We start from the raw sequence: 20,289 nt of genomic DNA, 5'->3' as shown, positions 1-20,289 counted from the left end.
AGATCGAAAGAAACTGTTCCTTATGCCAGAAGGATCAAGAACCAGAGGAAATAGATTTAAGGTGACTGGCAAAAGAACCAAAGGTGACATGAGGGAAAACCTTTTTTACACAGTGAGTGGTTAGGATCTGGAATGCACTGCCAGGGGTCGTGGTGAAGCAGAATCAATCGTGGCTTTCAAAAGGGAACTGCATAAATACTTGAAAGGAAAGCATGTGCAGGGCTCCTGGGATCGGTCGAGGGAGTTGGATTGGCTGGATTGCTTTTGCATCGAGCCGTCAGGGCTCGATTGGCTGAATGGCCTCTTTCCGTTCTGTAACATTTCCATCAGTCTGGAAGCTCAGCCTGTTTTTTGCTTTCCCAAATCTTCAGAAGAGAAAGTTGCTTTTTGTGCAACGCTGCGCTTCACTGCACCAAAGAATGGTGTTTGCTGAATTTTTCTTTGCAATCTGCATTCAGCAAGCAAACATGTCGAAATTCAAAGCACTGTCTCTTGAAATGCAGGAATTGCTTGGATCGTGTCCTCGGACAAAGTTTCCATTTTGTTTTACGCCAATCTTCATGCATCAGTGCCTTGCAATATTTATTCACAGATTATCCGGCAAGATGTCATCGGAGCTGCGCTGAGCAGAGTGAAACAGAAGCAGTGACGATGGAAGAGACAGGTTTGACTTGTCGCTGTGTGATTGGCTGAGCATCGAAGCTTAGCAGAGGAGAAGGAGTGGAAGCTGAACGTGTGAGTGGCAAAGGGCCGGGTCAAGATGGCAGTTTGGAATTGTCCATTGCTTGCAGTTTTGCTGATGGGAGAGGGTTGGCAACAGCCTCGAGAGGTCAGTAATGCAGCGACATGGCCGTGCTGGGAAAAGAGCCAAGTGTCTTTGAATGGTGGCTGCTGGCTGAAGAAATCATCGGATTCCATGATGCAATGGTGAGTACTCTGAACACTGAATCGAGCGATCCGAGCCCAAATCTGGGTGCAACCACAACTTTTTTCCCGGCACTTACTCTCCAATAACCTGTTCACCGATGCTCAGTTTGGGTTCCGCCAGGACCACTCGGCTCCAGACTTCATTACAGCCTTGGTCCAAACATGGAAAAAAGACATGAATTCCAGAGGTAAATTCATAGAGTCATAGAGTCATACAGCACGGATAGAGGCCCTTCGGCCCATCGTGTCCGCGCCGGCCATCAGCCCTGTCTACTCTAATCCCATATTCCAGCATTTGGTCCGTAGCCTTGTATGCTATGGCATTTCAAGTGCTCATCCAAATGCTTCTTGAATGTTGTGAGGGTTCCTGCCTCCACAACCCTTTCAGGCAGTGAGTTCCAGACTCCAACCACCCTCTGGGTGAAAAAGTTCTTTCTCAAATCCCCTCTAAACCTCCCGCCTTTTACCTTGAATCTATGTCCCCTTGTTATCGAACCCCCAACAAATGGAAAAAGCTCCTTAGTATCCATCCTATCTGTGCCCCTCATAATTTTGTACACTTCAATCAAGGCAGCATTTGACCGAGTTTGGCACCAAGGAGCCTGAGTAAAATTTAAGTCAATGGGAATCACGGGGAAAACTCTCCAGTGGCTGGAGTCATACCGAACAAGATGATAGCGGTTGTTGGAGGCCAATCATCGCAGCCCCAGGACATTGCTGCATGAGTTCCTCAGGCCAGTGTCCTGGACACAAGCATCTTCAGCTGATTCTTCAATAACCTTGCCTCCATCATAAGGTCAGAAATGGGGTTGTTCGCTGATGATTGCACAATGTTCATTTCCATTCGCAACCCCTCAAATAATGAAACAGTCCGTGCCCACATGCAGCAAGACCTGGACAACATCCAGGCTTGGGCTGGTAAGTGGCAAGTAACATTCGTGCCAGACAAGTGATTGCTAATTCTAGGTGGTAGTATGGTCGAGCGGTTTAAGACGCTGGATTCAGGTTTTAATTTTTGCGGGGGCGTGGGTTCGAATCCTTCTCCAATCAGCATTTGAGGGATCCAAAGTGAGGCAGCCAATTGGATGCAAAATTGGCTTGAAGTCGGAGGGTTGTTTTTCAAACTGGAGGCCTGTGACCAGCGGTGTGCCTCAGGGATCGGTGCTTGGTCCGCTATTATTTCTATTAATGATTTGGATGAGAATTTAGGAGGCATGGTTATAAGCTTGCAGATGACACCAAGATTGGTGGCATTGTGGACAGTGAAGAAGGTTATCTAGGATTGCAACGGGATCTTGATAAATTGGGCCAGTGGGCCGATGAATGGCAGATGGAGTTTAATTTAGATAAATGTGAGGTGATGCATTTTGGGAGATCGAATCGGGCCAGGACCTACTCCGTTAATGGTAGGGCGTTGGGGAGAGTTATAGAACAAAGAGATCTCGGAGTACAGGTTCATAGCTCCTTGAAAGTGGAGTCACAGGTGGATAGGGTGGTGAAGAAGGCATTCGAAATGCTTGGTTTCATTGGTCACAACATTGAATACAGGAGTTGGGATGTCTTGTTGAAGTTGTACAAGACATTTGTAAGGCCACACTTGGAATACTGTGTACAGTTCTGGTCACCCTATTATAGAAAGGATATTATTAAACTAGATAGAGTGCAGAAAAGATTTACTCGGATGCTACAGGGGCTTGATGTTTTGACTTATAGGGAGAGGTTAGATAGACTGGGACTTTTTTCCCTGGAGAGTAGGAGGTTAAGGGGTGATTTATAGAAGTCTATAAAATAATGAGGGGCATAGATAAGGTAGATAGTCAAAATCTTTTCCCAAAGTTAGGGGAATCTATAACGAGGGGGCATAGATTTAAGGTGAGAGGGGAGAGATACAAAAGGGTCCAGAGGGGCAATTTTTTCACTCAAAGATGGTGAGTGTCTGGAACGAGCTGCCAGAGGCAGTAGTAGAGGCGGGTAAAATTTTGTCCTTTAAAAATCATTTGGACAGTTACATGGGTAAGATGAGTATAGAGGGATATGGGCAATTGGGACTAGCTTAGTGGTATAAACTGGGCGACATGGACATGTTGGGCCGAAGGGCCTGTTTCCATGTTGTAACTTCTATAATTCTATGATTCTATAAGTGTCAAGCAATGACCATCTCCAACAAGAGAGAGTCTAACCACCTCCCCTTGACATTCAACGGCATTACCATTGCCGAATCCTCCACCATCAATATTCCTGGTGGTCACCATTCACCAGAAACTGAACTGTACAAGCCGCATAAAACTGTGGCTGCAAGGGCAGGTCAGAGGCTGGGTATTCTGCGTCGAGTGACTCACCTCCTGACTCCCCAAAGCCTTTCCACCATCTACAAGGCACAAGTCAGGAGTGTGATGGAACACTGTCCACTTGCCTGGATGAGTGCAGCTCCTTCAACGTTCGAAAAGCTTGACACCATCCAGAACAACGCAGCCCGCTTGATTGGCACCCCATCCTCCACCCGAAACATTAACTCCCTTCACCACCGGCGCACAGTGGCTGCAGTGTGTACCATCCACAGGATGCACTGCAGCAACTCGCCAAGGCTTCTTCAACAGCAACACCCAAACCTGCGACCTCTACTATCGAGAAGGACAAGAGCAGCAGGTACATTGGAGCAACACCACCTGCACGTTCCCCTTCAAGTCACATACCATCCCGAATTGGAAATACATCGCCGTTCCTTTCTCGTCGCTGGGTTAAAATCCTGGAACTCCATTCTTAACAGCACTGTGGGAGAACCTTCACCACACGGACTGCAGCGGTTCAAGAAGGCGGCTCACCACCACCTTCTCAAGAGCAATTAGGGATGGGCAATAAATGCCGGCCTCGCCAGCGAAGCCCACATTCCATGAACGTATAAAAATGGGGGTCTGTGTGCGGAAGATTTGGTCGGGGGTGGGCGTGTGGGGGGGGGGGCGGTTTTGTGAGCTCTGATTCCCGCCCTATTCTGGATTGAAAGAAGGAAAGAATGAATGAGAGAGAGAAGCGACGTGGGAGAAGGGATGATGGAAGAATCGATCCATGAACCAGATTAAAGTGGCCCAAAAATAAGATAATATTAAGATATCATCAGGAGAACATTAATACAAGCTGTAAAACAAAAGCAAAATATTGCAGATGTTGGAAATCTGAAGGAAAAACAGAAAATGCTGGAAATACTCAGCAGGTCAGTCAGCATCTGTGGACAGAGTTCTGATGAATGGTCATCGAACTGAAAGGATGTTGCTCTCTCCACAGATGCTGCCTGACCTGCTGAGTGTTTCCCGCAATTTATGTTTTTATTATTAATATAACCTGAACTCTGTCGAGCGTTTGTTGGTCGATTCACTTATAAAGCTGCGAATTGAGGGGAAGCTGCTTCATCGCGAACCCCAGGTCTGAATCCCGCCGGCAGAGAGTTGAAGGAATGTTTAATATAAATGAGATTCAACGACATTATCAGAAAATCTCGCTTTGATGGTCGGTCTCATTCTCCCGAAGTGAGGAATGAGCGGGAGGTGCAATTCCACCCTGGGTTAAAATTTATTCCAAGAGGATGAACAAAATCCGTTGATGCACTGGGGCCGAAATAGCTCACTTGGGAGAGCGTTGAATTGAAAATCTAAATATTCTTGGTTCGATTCTGGGTTTTGGCAATTTTGAGTTATTTTATTTCTTCTTCTTTGGGCCGCTTCTCGAACATTTACTTACACTGACATTTACACCCGACACTGAACGGTTGTGGATGGAATAGAGAGACATCAAGGATGCCGTCTGTATTTACCTTTTATTTCTCTATTTCCTTCTGCCTTTCTCACTGGTTTTTGTTTCTCTCGGTGCCCAATGAACTTTTGATTTGATGCATTTGTCCTGAACTGATGCCTTTTCCATACCTCAGGGCGGTCAGACGCGCTCTGTCTGTTTGTTACTGCTTGTGACCATGAACGGGAACAGGCCGCGAGTTAAACATTTATCTGCAAACTGCCAGAGAGATAACACAGCGGGAATAAAAAACCTCGGTGGAAAAATAGGATCGGGTTCGGTTTTGGGCGGGGGTATCGTGATGTGCTATTACCCAACGCCCAATGAGCCCTGCGCAGGCAGGCTGCAAGTTTCGGCCGACTCCAGGACTCACCTGCAATCAGCGTTCCTTTCCGGGCCTTGCACCGGGAATCAATGCAATTCACACTTTCCACCACCAGCAGGAAGCTGAATCTCATAAAGGAAGAATGTTTCTTGGAAATCTCCAAAAGGCTGCTGGTACCTGTTGTTTTGATGAAAATAACAGTCTACTGTGTGCAAGGAGTCTGAATGGAGATCAGACATCGCACACGTAAAACATAGATGCAGGTCCCATCCCTTTGTTTACACATTGATGAGTTGTGTTAAAACATTGAATAAAGGTTGCGCACAACTAAATCCCACATCTTCCAATCTGCACGCCTGACCTCACCAATCTGCCGATCTGTATTCTTACCAGGCCTGCAAGAGAGCATGCAACAAGATTCTCTGAAGATGCACTCGAGACCCTTGGTGCAATTGGTGGACAGAAGGGGGGACATCCGATATCCGCAGAGGGGGTTGGGGGGAGCAAGAGGCCCTCCACACAAATGTCCAAAAGGCAGTGGGAAGCAGCGGGGGAGAAAGTCAATTTCAGCGCTCAGCATCTTGAACATGGATGCCTGAGAATAAAGCAGAGACTTAATCAGACTGATATACCGGGAGACAGACAGACACAGAGTGCAGCGGGCAGGGACTCAGCCCTGTTGATAAGCCGACTGTATCCATTGCCTCAGGGTAAAATAGTAAAATTAACTAAAACCCGATACCAATCAGTCCACTTCTGGTTTAAACCGAGGCGTGTCGGTCAGTGAAAGCTTTGAAGGAGGCTGCAGGCCTCCATTTTCACAGCTTTTTTATTTTCAGCTCCTGGGGGCCGTGATTCCTGGACCTTCTCCTTCACACCACATGAGAGGAGGTGAGAAAGCCCGAAACAGCAGGTAAGTGCCTTTATTGCACAGCTTGTGGGCCCGGAGGAGCAGGAGTGCTTCCGCCAGACCCAACAAGCCTACCTGCCATGCTCCCACACAGGCGATCGGCCGACCCCCTCAAAAACTCTGACACCCCTGCAGGAGCTACGAACCCCGTTATCTGTGACCACCGCGATGACCCCGACCCCCGATGACTGAGAACTCGCTCCGATGACTGACCCACCCATGACCCCTGACCGCCTCCCATGAGCCCCCCTCCCCGATAAAATCATGCGCAATGCGTTTGATTCCCGTTCTGTTACCTCTCTGTCGATTTGCTGATAAACGTTTAACTCGCGGCCTGTTCCCGTTCATGGTCACAAGTAGTAACAGACAGAGCTGGACTGACCGCCCCGAGTTGTGGAAAAGACATCAGTTCAGGACAAATGCCTCAAATCAAATGGTCTCCCGGCACCGAGGAATACAAATTCCAGAGAAAAATGCAGAAGAGGAACGAGAAATAATAGCTCAATAAAGACGCTTTCAATATTTGCCATTTTTGATACCTGTCTATTTCTTCCACAACCTTTCTGCTCCGGTAAAACAAATCAATGTAAATGAATGCGAGAATCGACCCAAACAACGAGAACAAAGCAGCCAAAAATTCCCGAACACAGAATCAAACCCAGAGACCTTTAGATCTTCAAACTCACGCTCTCCAAACTCAACTATTTCGGCTCCAATCGAAATTGGACTTTGTGACATCACCTTGAACGAAAATATAAACTGGGTGGAATTTCCCCTTCCGATCATTCCTCACTCTGGGGGAATGGGACCCGCTCAGATTTCGGAGCTCAGGCAATGTTAATTTTCAGCTGATGACATCCTAATATTATTTTGTATTTTTCCTCTTTTAATCAGGTTCACGGACACATTCTTCCATCTTCCCTTCTCCCAAATCGCTTCTTCCCCGAAGGGATGTGGTGCAGCCGTTGCCAAAATTAACAGGAAAAGCCAATTATCGCCTCCTTCTCACAGGAAAAGAAACTCACCCTGGAGATTCGGTTGGAACAAATGCCCAAAAAGTATTCTCGCCCGGGATCATACGGGGGACTTTTGGTGTGTGAGGCAAACGTGATAACCGCTACACCAAGGGAATCGCTGTTCAATTAATGGCATCATGTGGCTTCTCCGTTAAACAACATCACTTCTGTCCCACACTAAAGCTCTCAATCCTTCTCTTTCACAAACATTTCACTGATCAAAACTTCACCAGTCACACAGGAAAAAGTCTTCATTTCAAAATCATCAAACTCCCGACGGAGCTGCGGGGACAGACCGAGCGGTGTAACTGAGTGCAGAGATACAGTGCGACACCAGCAGAGGTTGGTTGAGAGCGGTGCAACTGAGCACAGAGATACAGAGAGACACCAGCAGAGGGAGGTAGAGAGCGGTGTCACCGTGTACAGGGAAACAGAGAGACACCAGCAGACTGCCCAGCAAAGCAATTTTTTTCTGAAATCTGAGGGGAGATCTAAACTGCACAGAGCAGAGGAATCATTAGTGTGTATCAAACCCGTGTTGTACCTGCCCTGGGAGTGTTTGATTTGACAGTGTAGAGGGAACACCATTCTGCATATAACCCGTGCTGTACCTGTCCTGGGAGAGCATGATGGGGCGGTTCAGATGGAACCTTAATCAGTCTCTCGACATAACTGAAGACCCTCATCCCTGGCACCATTCTAGTAAATCTCCTCTGCACCCTCTCTAAGGCCTTGACATCCTTCCTAATGTTTGGTACCCAGAGTTGAACACAATGCTCTCGCTGAGGCCTAACCAGTGATTTATAAAATGTTTAGTGTCAATTCCTTGCTATTTACTTCTATGCCTCAACTAATAAAGCCTAGGGCCCCATTTGCTTTATTAACAGCCTTCTCAACTCATTCTGCCACCTTCAAAGACTTATACATATACCCCCAGTTGTCTCTATTCCTGCACTCCATTTAAAATTGTACCATTTAGTTTATATTGCCTCTCCTCATTCTTCTACTGTAATGTATCACTTCACGATTCTCTGCATTAAATTTCTTCTGCCATGTTTCTGCCCAATTCACCAGTCTGTCTTCCTGAAGTCTGTTACTATCCTCCACATTGTTTATTACATTTTCGAGCTTCGTGTCATCTGCAAACTTTGAAATTATACCTTGTACTCCCAAGTCCAAGTCATTAATATATATCAAAAAGAGCAGTGGTCCTATCACCGAGCCCTGGGGGACACCGCTGTATACTTGCCTGCAGTCTGAAAAACAACCGTTCACCAATACTTTGTGTTTTCTGCTCCTTCGCCAAATTTGTATCCACGCTGTCATTGTCTGTTTAATCCCATGGGCTTCAATTTGGCTAACAAGTCTATTATGTGATACTTAATCCTCCCTTAATTGCTCCCTGCATAGAAACGCCCCTACCCCAATTCATGGCCAAACCATCGACATTGCCATCTCACGTGACCTCTCTACTCCCGACCGTGTCAATCATGATTAATGCCATCTCTGATCACCTTGTATCCCTCTCCACCCACATGGAATCATAGAAAGGTTACAGTACGAAAGGAGGCCATTTGGCCCATCGAGTCCTTACCGGGTCTGTGCAAGATCAATGCATGTAGTTCCACTCCCCCAATGCACATCACAGAATTAACTCAGGAATCCCACGCCACTTTCTATGAGCGGTAACAGGCTGCGGTTCTGGTGCAGATTGGGACCCAGGGCTGAGGCTGCGGTCAACCGTTACTCTGGGAGTGGCACAATCTGTTTCATGACGAGTCAAGAGTGAGAGTAACACCAGGGAGTCAGTCAGGTGTTTACAAGGGTAGGGGTTCCATCTTCCGTTCCAGGACTGGGATACATGATCCAGACTGATTGTGTCGTTCCGAGAGGGAGCTGCATCATGAGAGGTGCTGTCCTTTGAATGAGGTGTTTAATGGAGGTCCCTTCTTTCTGCTCCTAGGTGTAAAAGGTCCCGTGCCGATTTATGAAGAGCAGGGAGTTACCCAGTGTCCTAGACAACATTCTTCCCTTAACCATCAGCACCCAACAAACAGGAGAGCTGCTCAATATCTCATCACTGTTTGTGGGATCTTGCTGTACACAATTTGGCTGCAACGTTCTCTTATAAAACGATAGTGACGAGTGACTGAACTTCTCGTGAAGTGCGTTGGGTTGTCCTGAGGAAGTGAAAGATGCTATGCAAATGCAAGTTCCTTATTTCTCACAGGGGGCCGTGTCTCGTTGCTCGTCTCATTGAGGCTCTCAGTTAATTGGTCTGTTTACTCCGCAGATGGGGCCCGACCCGCTGAATGTTTCCAGAATGTTATGCGTGTGTATTTCACTCAGACTCGGGCTTTACAGTAAGTGATAAAAGGATTGTCGTCGAACACTTGGCCATGAGCTGCTGAGTGACCTGTAGGCACATTGTTTCTTGCTTCTCTTCAGCTTGTGGGACTGGGTTTTTGGTGCACTGTCCCTGACAGAGCTGTGGTCTGCCTCATTTCTCAGTGTGATTGTGGGGCCGACACAGAAGCGAGAGAGGAAGCAGCAGCCACAACCCGCAGGCAAATTGGGAGGCTGGGATGAAAAGATCGTTATTCCCACACCGGGAGTCGAACGCGGGGTGCTTGGGTGAAAACCGCTAGACCAGAGGGAACTGAAAAAAAAATAGCAGGAAGGGCACTGAAACTACAACCGGAAAGTTAACGGACGATTTAAAGGAGGTATTCACAATTATGAAAGGTTTTGACAGAGTATGTAAGGAGAAATTGTTTCCAGTGATGGAAGGGTTAATATCCAGAGGACACAGATTTAAGATAAATTGAAAGACAGTCACGGGTGGTGGGGGGGATGAGGAGAGAATTTTTTTACACAGCGAGTTGTTATGATCTGGAATGCACTCCTTGAAAGTGAGGTGGAAGCAGGTTCAATACCAGCTTTCAAAAGGGAATTGAATAAATACTTGACGTGTAAAAAATTGCAGGGCTGTGGAGAAAGAGCAGGCGAGTGGGACTAACCCACTTCCCTCTGCGTTCATCCCTGGATCAGATCAGAACACGTGTCTCTGTCTCTCTCCGCCATCCCGGCCTGTACTGAGTGAGCTGATCTCAACTGGTGTGGTACTGAGTCCCACACAGAGCAGGATGTGCACATTTTCAATCTCCAGTCTGTATTGAGATAGCTGATCTCACGACGTGTTGCTACTGAGCCCCGGAGGAAGAAAAGCCGAGGTTGAGTCCCGGGCCTGTGCCGAGTGTGCTGACTCAATGTGTTCCTGATAATTTTCATCAACATCTTTGAATGTGTCAGCAAAAGTTGGTGAAGCCGTTAAAACAGCATAATGTTCCTTGGATTGATAATAGAGAAACAGAGTTCAAAAGCAAGGAAGTTATGTTAAACGTTTATGAATCATTGTTCAGGCCTCATCTGAAGTATTGTGTCCAATTTTGGGCGCTATAATTCATTATCGATGTTAATGGCTTGTAGAGGATGGAGGGGAGATTTACCAGAATTATATCAGGGATGGGGTTTAGTTATGTAGAGAGACTCGAGAACCTGGGATTGTTCTGCTTACAGCAATGAAGGTTAAGGGTAGAAGTAATCGACGTGTTCAAAATTATGATGGGATTTGATAGAGTAAATAAGGAGAAACTTCACCCACTGGCGGGAGGGTCGGCAACCAACGGACGCAGATTTAAGATAATTGGCAAAAGAACTAGAAGGGAAATAATGAGATTTATTACACAGCGAATTTTTATGGCCTGGAACGCACTGCCTTAAAGAATGGTGGAGCTCGATTCAATCGTAACTTTAAAAGGAGAATTGGATAAATAGTTGAAAAGGCAAAAATTACAGAGCTAATGGATAAAGAGCACGGGAATGGGAGTAATTTGATATCTCCTTCAAAGAGCTGGCACTGGCACGATGGGGCGACTGGCCTCCTTCCGTGCTGTGAGTTTCTAGGATTTTATACTTTCCATGTATTTGGTTGTCTAAGAAGTACAATGGCAGGCTGTCTGAGCAAAGCAGATGTTCAAATGCCCAAACGCATGAGGCCTCAAAGAATCAGGCCTAGATTTCAGCCCAAAGGTATTTTTTTCTGCTCCAGTCATCAGCACAACACAGACCTATGAAACACAACCAATCACTCCTTCCAATATCGCAGAGCAAGAAACAGACCAACTCTCAGTTTGGTTCAGAGTGAGTGCTGAACTTATCACATGGTGTCTGCACTAAATTGGTAATTAGAATCTCCAAATCACTTGGCTGTTTGTTAATACGGTAAATAAAACGATTTTAACTGACCTACCATTTTCAATCCATTTATTGATCATTCACAGAGGCCGAAAAGAGACCTCTTTGAGTGTATGAATCAGCTGTACGAATGATAACCCATTTGTTTTTAGTGATGAACCTGATGAAAATATATGTCGCTCATAGATATATTTCTCACGGTGGGCGAGAAATGAATAAGATGAAACAAAGCGAGTGTCTATGGTAATGTTTGAATGACCGACGCCAATCCGTAATTTATGCAATGTTGAATGTGTCAATTCAAAATGTGGATTTCCATTGGATTCTCTGCAATGTTAACACAAAACCCTTTGTTCCACGGGAAATGTTCGAATTCAGAAAAATTATTGTCTTGAATTTCTATATATTTGAGTTCCCAGAACGAATAAATGTCGACTCTTTGGGGTAAAGTTTGGGTTTGGCGACCTGCTTTAAAACTGGCTGTGCGGATTGACCGCTTGTTATTAAAACCTCATAGGGCAGGAATTCTTCCTGGACGGTCCCGTCTGACGGCCGGTATCGCTCGCTGAAACTCCCTCCTCTTATTCAGTCAAGATCCATTGAAGTCAAGGGAACTGAATACCTGGTGCGATGCGCGATGCGCGGCCTATCCGCTACCACCCACATTGTGCTACAGACCAAGAACATTATGTTTCCCACTGAAATGAACAGCAGGGAAATTACCGCGGTTTGTATAAACGGCGGGCGATTCGCCCACCAAATGACCTCCAGGCGGTGAAGACATATGTCGACCCCTCCTCATCACGAGGGCAGATTTTGAACTGGCGCTCGGGCATGAAACTGCCGTTGGCTCTGTGGGACTGGATAGGCCCAGACCTACTGGAAGTGTTCAGGGTTATGCTTCCTGCAGGCAGCATGTCAGAGTCCACGAGTAAAGGCACCATCACCATCATCTTCAAGCAGAAGGGGGAGAGGGAAGAAATCAAAAATTTGCGATGCATTTCCTTGCAAAATGTCGACAAAAAGATTCTGTAACAGGCCATTGCCAACAGGCTCAAGCTTGCTCTGGAGCGGGTGATCCACCCGGATCAGACATATACTGTACCTGGCAGCAAGAGTTTTGATAGCCTTGCTCTGCTTAGCGAGACGATCGCCTACTTGCAGAACAGGGGAGTGCACACCTGTCTGATCAGCCTGGATCAGGAGATGGCCTTGGACATAATATCCCACATCCACATTATCGTGCTCTCCAAAATGGGTTTTGGGGAGGGAATCCGTGATTGGATCCAACTGCTCTACACGGACATCCATAGTTCAGTCCTAATCAACCGGTGGGAGTAAGAGAGCTTTTCGATCAGATCTGGAGTTAGGCAGGGCTGTCCTTTCACTGCGATCTCGTTCGTATGTTGTACCAAGCGGTTTGCCACACCCATCAGGAAGGACGCAGGTATCAGGGGGTGACGATCCCAGGAAGTGGAGGCTCTCAGGTTAAAGCCTCCCTCAACATGGACGATGTCACCATCCTCTGCTCCGATCAGCTGTCATTCCACACACTGAAGGGCATCTGCGTCCATTTCGAGCTGGCCTCGCGGGCCAGGATGCACTGAATTAAAACTGAGGCCATGTTCTTTGGCAGTTGCGAGGCCTGATTTTTTGTCCCGTTCACCGTCAAGGAATATTTGGTCCGAATGGCCTGTTTCTGTGCTTTAAATTGAATATAATTCTATTATAGACGCAATAATAGAAGATGGAGACAGCTGATAAATTTATTCAATGTAGACTATTGTGCTATCAAAATATTCCCTATTCCTTTCTCCCTCATATGTTTGTCCAGTTTTCGCTTACATGCATCTATGGTTGTCGCATCAACTATCCCTTGTGGCACCCTTTTCCACATTCTAAGAACATAAGAATATATGAAATAGGAACAGGAGTAGGCCATCCAGCCCGTTGAGGCTGCTCTGCCATTCAAACAGATCATGGCTGATCTTCGACCTCATTTCTACTTTCCGGCCCAGTCCCAATTCCCTTGAATCCCTTAGAGTCCAAAAGTCTATCAATATAAGTCTTGAATATACTGAACGACTGAGCATCCATATCCCTGTGAGGTAGAGAATTCCAAAGATTCATAACCCTCTGAGTGAAGAAATTTCTCCTCATCTCAGTCATAAACGGCCGATCCCCTATCCTGAGACTATGCCCCTCGTTAAAGACTCTCCAGCCAGGGCAAAGAATCTCTCAGCATCTACCGTGTCAAGTCTGCTCAGAATATTATAGGCTTCAATGTGATTACCTCCCAGTCTTCTAAACTCCAGAAAGTATAGGCCCATTCTACAATCTCCCCAATAGGACAACCCTCCCATCCCAGGAATCAATGTAGTGTACCTTCGTTACACTGCCTCGAAGGCCAGTTTAACCTTCCTAAGGTAAGGAGACCAAAACTGTACACAGTACTCCAGCTGCGGTCTCACCAAAGCCATGTACAATTGCAGCATGACTTCCTTACTCTTGTACTCCAACCCCTTCCAATAAAGGCCAACATTCCATTTGCCTTCCTGATTGCTTGCTGCAGCTACATGTTAACTTTCTGTGTTTCTTGTACCAATACACCAAAATTTCTCTGAACAAAAATATTTAATAGTTGTTCTCCTTTTCAAAACATTCTGTTTTACTATTCTTCCTACCAAAGTGAATAACCTCACATTTCCCCACATTATACTCCATCTTTCACCTTCTTGTCCACTCACGTAACCTGTCTATATCCCTTTGAAGACACTTTGTGTCCTCCTCACAGCTTACTTTCCAACGTGGCTTTGTATCGTCAGAGATCTTGGATGCATTACACCAATATAGATTTTAAAAACTAAGGCCCAGTAAAGGCCGGTATCGCTCGCTGATAAGTCAAGAGTAACATCCCTGCGAGGACATTGGTCCCAGCCCGGTTGAGATGCAACCTGTTTATCTTGTACAGGTCTTTAGTATTAATCAAAGTGCACAATGACGACCTGGTAAAGCGAATATCTCTCCACAGATGCTGCCTGACCTGCTGAGTGTTGCCAGCAGTTTCTGGGTTCAATTTTGAGTTTTCACCATGGCAGTTTTCCTGACAACCTGCAACTTGCCTCTTGGGCGCAGCTTCAAGCACAACTTTCTTGTGCTCTTCTCAAACAAGATCGCACTTTAATTTCCCACACACGAGCTCGAAAATCTGCCGTTTCCGCACACAGCGTCCTGCGCCACGAGAATTTCAATGTTCGTTCGCTCATGGCCTGTCACTCTTTATATTTATCCTCTACTCGATTCAATCGCACGTTTCAACAGAACTATTGAGATCAAGGCGGAACACTTCCGATCTTACTTCACCGCCCCAACTTGACAAATGTTCACCTTTCATCCGCCATTCGCAGCTCTGCAGCGCTGCCCGTCGCTCACGCACCTCAACTGCTAAGAGAAAAGAGCCAACAAGCATCAAAACAAAAACCAGTTGTTCAGTTAGCATCCCCTGGATGACAAGATTCCCCAAGTAAATTTCGTGAACAGTCGGGCGGCTGTCTTTCCAGGGTCCAGCCCTGCTTTCGTGATGCTTGTCTGTCGGGCGGTCACGCAGCTCGAAATTTATCCACTGGTTTCAAGGCACAAATGAACATTGGTGCGAATGGGACATGTGCCCAATTGAAACGGCGGTCGGAGCAGAGCAAACCTCAGGGCGTGAGATCGTGAAAGTGAATGGAAGGAGGGAAGTAAAGGCGGCCGATCGATTGTGGAAGGAAGACAAAGCGGGGAGAAGAGGTGGGTTTGAAATGCGGAACATCAAGTACAGGAATGTGAGAGTGCGAGGATTTGATGGAATCAATATGTTTTCGCCACCAATTATTTTTTTTCATGTATTAAATATTGATATACTGTTGCATTATTTTCGCAAGCGCGGGAGAGAACAAAAGAAGCAACGTACACTATGCCGTGACTCGGATTCGAACCGAGGTTGCTGCGGCCACAACGCAGAGTACTGACCACTATACGATCACGGCGCCACACGTCAGTGGTGTAGTTTCTGCCAGAACTATTTAAATAGCGCATTTGACGGAGTATAACGACCCAAGGCGTTTCACAGGAGCGTTTTTGAAAAGAATTTGACACCGAGCCAAATAAGGAGATATTCGAAGCAAAATACTGACGATGCTGGAAATGAAAACAGAAAATGCTCCAAATAATCAGCAAGTCAGGCAGCGTCTGTAGAGAGAGAAACAGAATTAAAGTTTAAGGTGGATGACCCTTCGTCAGAACTGGAAAATGTTGAAGATTCGTCAGTTTTTAAGCAAGTCCACAGTCAGGAAAACGATGGGGGAGGAAGTGGAGTGGAGGAAAGAACAAAAGGGAAGGTCTCTGATAGGGTGGAGGGCTGGAGTGATTAAATGACAAAAGGAATGATGGTGCAAGTCAAGGAGGTTGTTAATGGGACAAGTAAGGCAACAAAAGATGGGTCTGAAGGCGCTGTAAATGGCAACATTCGAACCATAAACAGCACTTGCTCTCCGAAAAAAATGGGAGCAGTGTTTATGATCTGAAGTTATTGAAATCAATGTTGAGTTCAGTAGGTTGTAAAGAGCCTAATCGAAAGATGAGGTGCTGTTTCTCGAGCTTTTGTTGAGCTTCATTGGAACGGTGTAAGAAGCCGAGGACAGAGAGGTCAGAGTGGGATTCAGACGGGGACTCAAAATGGCAAGCGAACGGATGCTCGGGGTTACGCTTGTGGACTGAACGGAGGTGTTCAGAAAAGCTATTACAAATACATCGCTGTTTCATCTGAAGGAGTGTTTGGGGCCTGGACAGTGGGAAGGGAGGAGGTGAAAGGGCAGGTGCTGCATTTGTGCACCCGCATGGGAAGGTGCCGTTGGGAGGAGAGCTGGTGTTGGGGGTGATGGAAGTGTGGACCAGGGTGTCGTGGAGGTAACGGTCCGTTCAGAATGCTGAAAGTGGAGGGAGGGAAAGAAGTTTTTTGGTGGTGGCGTCGCGCTTGGACGTGGCGGAAATGGCAGAGGATGAAACGTTGAATGTGGCGGCTGGTGGGGTGGGAGGTAAGGACGAGGGGAACCTATCATGGTTCTGGGAGGGAGGGTAAGTTGTAAAGGCAGAAGTGCAGGAAATAGGGTGGACAGAGTCGAGGGTCCAGTCAACTAAAGTGGAAGGGAATTCTCTGTTGAGAAAAAAAACAAGATTTATCGGAAGCACTGGTGTGAAAGGTGGAATCGTCAGAACAGACGCGACGGAGACGGAGAAACTGGGAGAAGGGAAAAGAGTCCTTACAGGAAGCAGGGTGGGAGGAAGTGTAATCAAGGTAGCTGTGGGGGCTAGTGGGCTTGTAATATATATTGGTTGACAGCCTATCGCCGGAAATGGAGATAGCGAAGTCGAGGAATGGAAGGGAAGGTTCAGAGATGGCGGGTTTGAACTGTGGAACATCAAGTACAGGCATGTGAGAGTGCTAGGATTTGACGGAATGAATAGGTTTTCACCAACAAAAATATTTATTTCATGTGCTAAATATTGATTTCTTGCTGCTTTCTATTCACATATGTATCAGAGGATCAAATAGGTCAATGAAGCCTTACAATAACTCAGATTTGAACGGTAGTTACTGCGACTACAATGCAGAGTCCGAACCAGGACACGATCACCGCCACGCAAGTCAGGTGTTGCAGTTGCCGTCGAACCACAGCAATGTCGCGCAGGCCACTGCTCAGCAAAACAGGGTGTTTGGTGATAAGGCCAAAATAATCAGCACCTCAAATTCTGACAGCGATAGAATTCGAACCCACGTCTTCCGCAGATATTGAAATTTTAACCCAGCGCCTTCGACCGCTCGGCCACGCAACCAAAACACAAATGCCCAGAATCTAGTAACTGGTGATTGAAAGGTCGCTTTTTTGCTCTTTGATTTTGAGTCCAAGATTTTGCATTGAAAGAAGGAAATAAAAAGCTTTCTGAGCAATGTTCATGCGACGAGGTGTCCCATGTGATGGACAGTTAATCCACTGTGCTCTGCACACATAGTTTGGTATCCCACCATCACCATTATAGCATTTACCGTTTGATGTGTTGGTTCCTTTCTTGCATTGATCCAGAAGTCCTGGTTTTCAGTCCAATCCGAAGCCACGTGGATGAATTTTGCATTGCTCGCTGAACTCTGTTTGCTCAAATCAGCAAAGTCCTGATTGCCGCCAGGAGGTGTTGCGAGTGCAACATGTGAATAACGTGAAGTAGCAATCAAAGTGCACAATGACGCCCCGGGAAAGCGAGTATCTAAATACAGATACTGCGATATATTTATTTATGCAACTTTCATTTGCGAAATGTGCGAATATATTATTCATATATATGTACGGGTACGGAAAACACCACTTTGACCAATTCCTCGTTACTATAGTGCTGAGTATCCCCGCCTATCATCTGGGAGGCTGCTGTTCAATTCTCTGATGAGGAGGTTGTTGCTGCCTTGACAAGTTTCACTTTCATTTATCTGTAATATTGAATGTGGAAAATACAATGAAAAACTTATTCGGCCTTGCTCACTTCCACAATTTGATTTCTCAGCGATTTTAAAATCTGCTCTCTTCCTCACTCTTCAGCTCGATGTGAGAATTACAATAATGTGCACGAAATAAAACGAAGAATCGTGCTGTAAACAGACCGGGTCTCAATCACCAGCCTGAAACAGAGAGAGGCCGACCTGCAGAGAGAGACAACCATCTTCAGCCAGAAGTGCCGAGTGGATGATCCATCTCGGCCTCCTCACGAGATCCCCACGATCACAGAAGCCAGTTTGACATCGAGGTGAAGATTGACGCAGAGAGCAGATTTTAAAACCGCTGGAACATCAGCGGGATTAAAGTAAGTCAAGTGGGAGTCAACTCCGAGTCAGTTCTACATTGTTTTTACTTCAGATAAACGAAAATGAAGCTTTTAAAGGCGGATCAAATTCTAAACTCCCTGTTGGATGAATTGAATCCCGGTCTCCCGCGTGATAGGCGAGGAGACTCACCACTATACTAACGAGGAAATTCTGCACTGATGGTGCACTCACCCCAGATGGCGTGAGACATCCTTCGTGTGTCAGTGCATTTTTAAAAATTATTTATTTGATGACAGTTTGTTTGATTTTCCACGGGCCACTGTTGATAAAACCTTTCACATTCCCATCTTTTTTTTAGGCAACGAACAACTGACTCTGTCTTTCTTTCGGTATTTCTTTCTCTCTTATCGTGGTGAGTTGCCCCGCCCTCGTCCGGGATTCAATTCCCCCACGGGGTGGAAGAATTTTATGAAGCCAACTTTTAATTTTATATCTTCGGCTAGCTTCTTCTTACAAAACTACGGAGAAAAATAGAACAGAAGAAAAAAATAAACAGGTGATTGTCACTTTCAGAATATTTGTTCCAATATTTAGTGACGGTCTGGATTTCCATTGAAATTTTCAATTAGCAAATCCCAGCGGTTGTTTTGTGTTTGACAAACTAATTTATGTACTTGACTGTTTCCTGGAAATCATCAAAGTGGGGTTATCCTTACCCGTACAGATATATAAATAAATGCATTCGTTCATTTCGTAAAAGACAGTTGCATAAATAAATAAATCGCAGTATCTGTGGAGGGATACTCACTTTATCGGGGCGTCATTGTGCACTTTGATTGATGGTTCACGTTATTCACATCATACATTCGCAACACCGACAGGCGGCAATCAGGACTTTGCAGATTTGAACAAACAGAGTTCAGCGAGCAATGCAAAATTCATCTACCGTGGCTTCGGATTCGACCGAGACCCAAGACTTCTGGTTGAATATAAGGAAGGAACCAACACATCAAACGGTAAATGTAATAATGACGCGGATGGGATACAAAACCATGCGTGCAGAGCGCAATGGATTAGGAATCCATCACCTCAACCACTCGCTCACCTCCTCGCATGAATATTGCTCAGAAAGCTCATTTATTTTATTCGTTAAATGGAAAATCTTCAACTCAAAGGTGAAAAAGCAAGAAAGCCACATTTCAATCACCAGATAGCACATTCTGAACTGCAAACGTAAACAGATGGTAGATTGGTGGAGCTGTCTCTCTCCCTGAATTAAGGTTCCAGTCGCTGCGTGGGCGTGAGTTCGAAACCAACCGCTGCCTGCAAGACAAATCAGAAAAGAATGCTCCTGGGTAATCCTCAACATTGACTCAAGACCCCACGAAATCTCATAGCATCAAATCAAACAAGACAAAAAAACCTCCTTTTGATTGCGATCTACTGCCCTTCAGCAATTGATGAGTCTGCTTTGGAGGAAGCTCTGAGGACGGCAAGGGCGCAAAATGTACTCTGGGTGGGGGACCTCAACGTTCATCACCAAGAGTGGCTTGACAGCACCACTGCTGACCGAGTCCTCAAGGACACAGCTGCCAGACGAGGCCTGCAGCAGCAGATGGTGACCGAAACAACACGAAGGGCATATACATGGCTCAATGAGGAGTATCGAGGAACAGGATACCGAACAGAGGGGTGACGAACGGAGTCGAAGTCACATGCTAAAAGACATTTTCCTTCACCAACGAATAAAATCAAAGCTCTGCAGTCGTGAATTGTGGTGGATTAGGCTCTGTGGTGGCGTGCAGCAGATGAGTGCAAAAGACAAGGCTCAGAAAGCGTTTGCAGCCAGAAGGGGCGAGTGCATGACCAATCTCGGTCTCCTCCCGATAATCCCCACCATCACAGAAGCCAGTCTTCAGCAAATTGATTCACTCTACTTGACCTCAAGAAAAGGCTGAGTGCACTGGATACAGATTAAGGCTATGGGCCCGACAATATCTCGGCTCCAGTGCTGAAGACGTCTCGCGCCTCCAGCCAAGCTGTTCCAATACAGCTACAACATTGGCATCTGCTCGCATTGTGGAAAATTGGCCAGGTATGCCCTGTCCACAATAAAGCATGAACAATCCAAACCGGTGCAATTACGCCCCATCAGTCCACTCTCAATGATCAGCAAAGTGATGGAAGGTGTCGTCGACAGTGCCATCAAGCTGCACTTACT

The 20,289-nt window shown here is 46.2% G+C and overlaps 1 non-coding gene across 1 annotated transcript; it reads right to left on the bottom strand.

Moving 5' to 3' along the window:
- Positions 1-15,174: 15,174 nt before the first annotated feature.
- Positions 15,175-15,246, bottom strand: trnah-gug (transfer RNA histidin (anticodon GUG)). Its single transcript has one exon. It is a non-coding gene; the product is annotated as a tRNA-His (tRNA).
- Between the last annotated feature and the right edge of the window lie 5,043 nt (positions 15,247-20,289).

This window comes from Heptranchias perlo, chromosome 35 (genome assembly GCF_035084215.1).
Source record: "Heptranchias perlo isolate sHepPer1 chromosome 35, sHepPer1.hap1, whole genome shotgun sequence".
Classification (NCBI taxonomy): Eukaryota; Metazoa; Chordata; class Chondrichthyes; order Hexanchiformes; family Hexanchidae; genus Heptranchias; species Heptranchias perlo.
The sequence above is the reverse complement of the archived record's forward strand: the minus strand, read 5'-3'. Positions and strand labels throughout refer to the sequence as shown.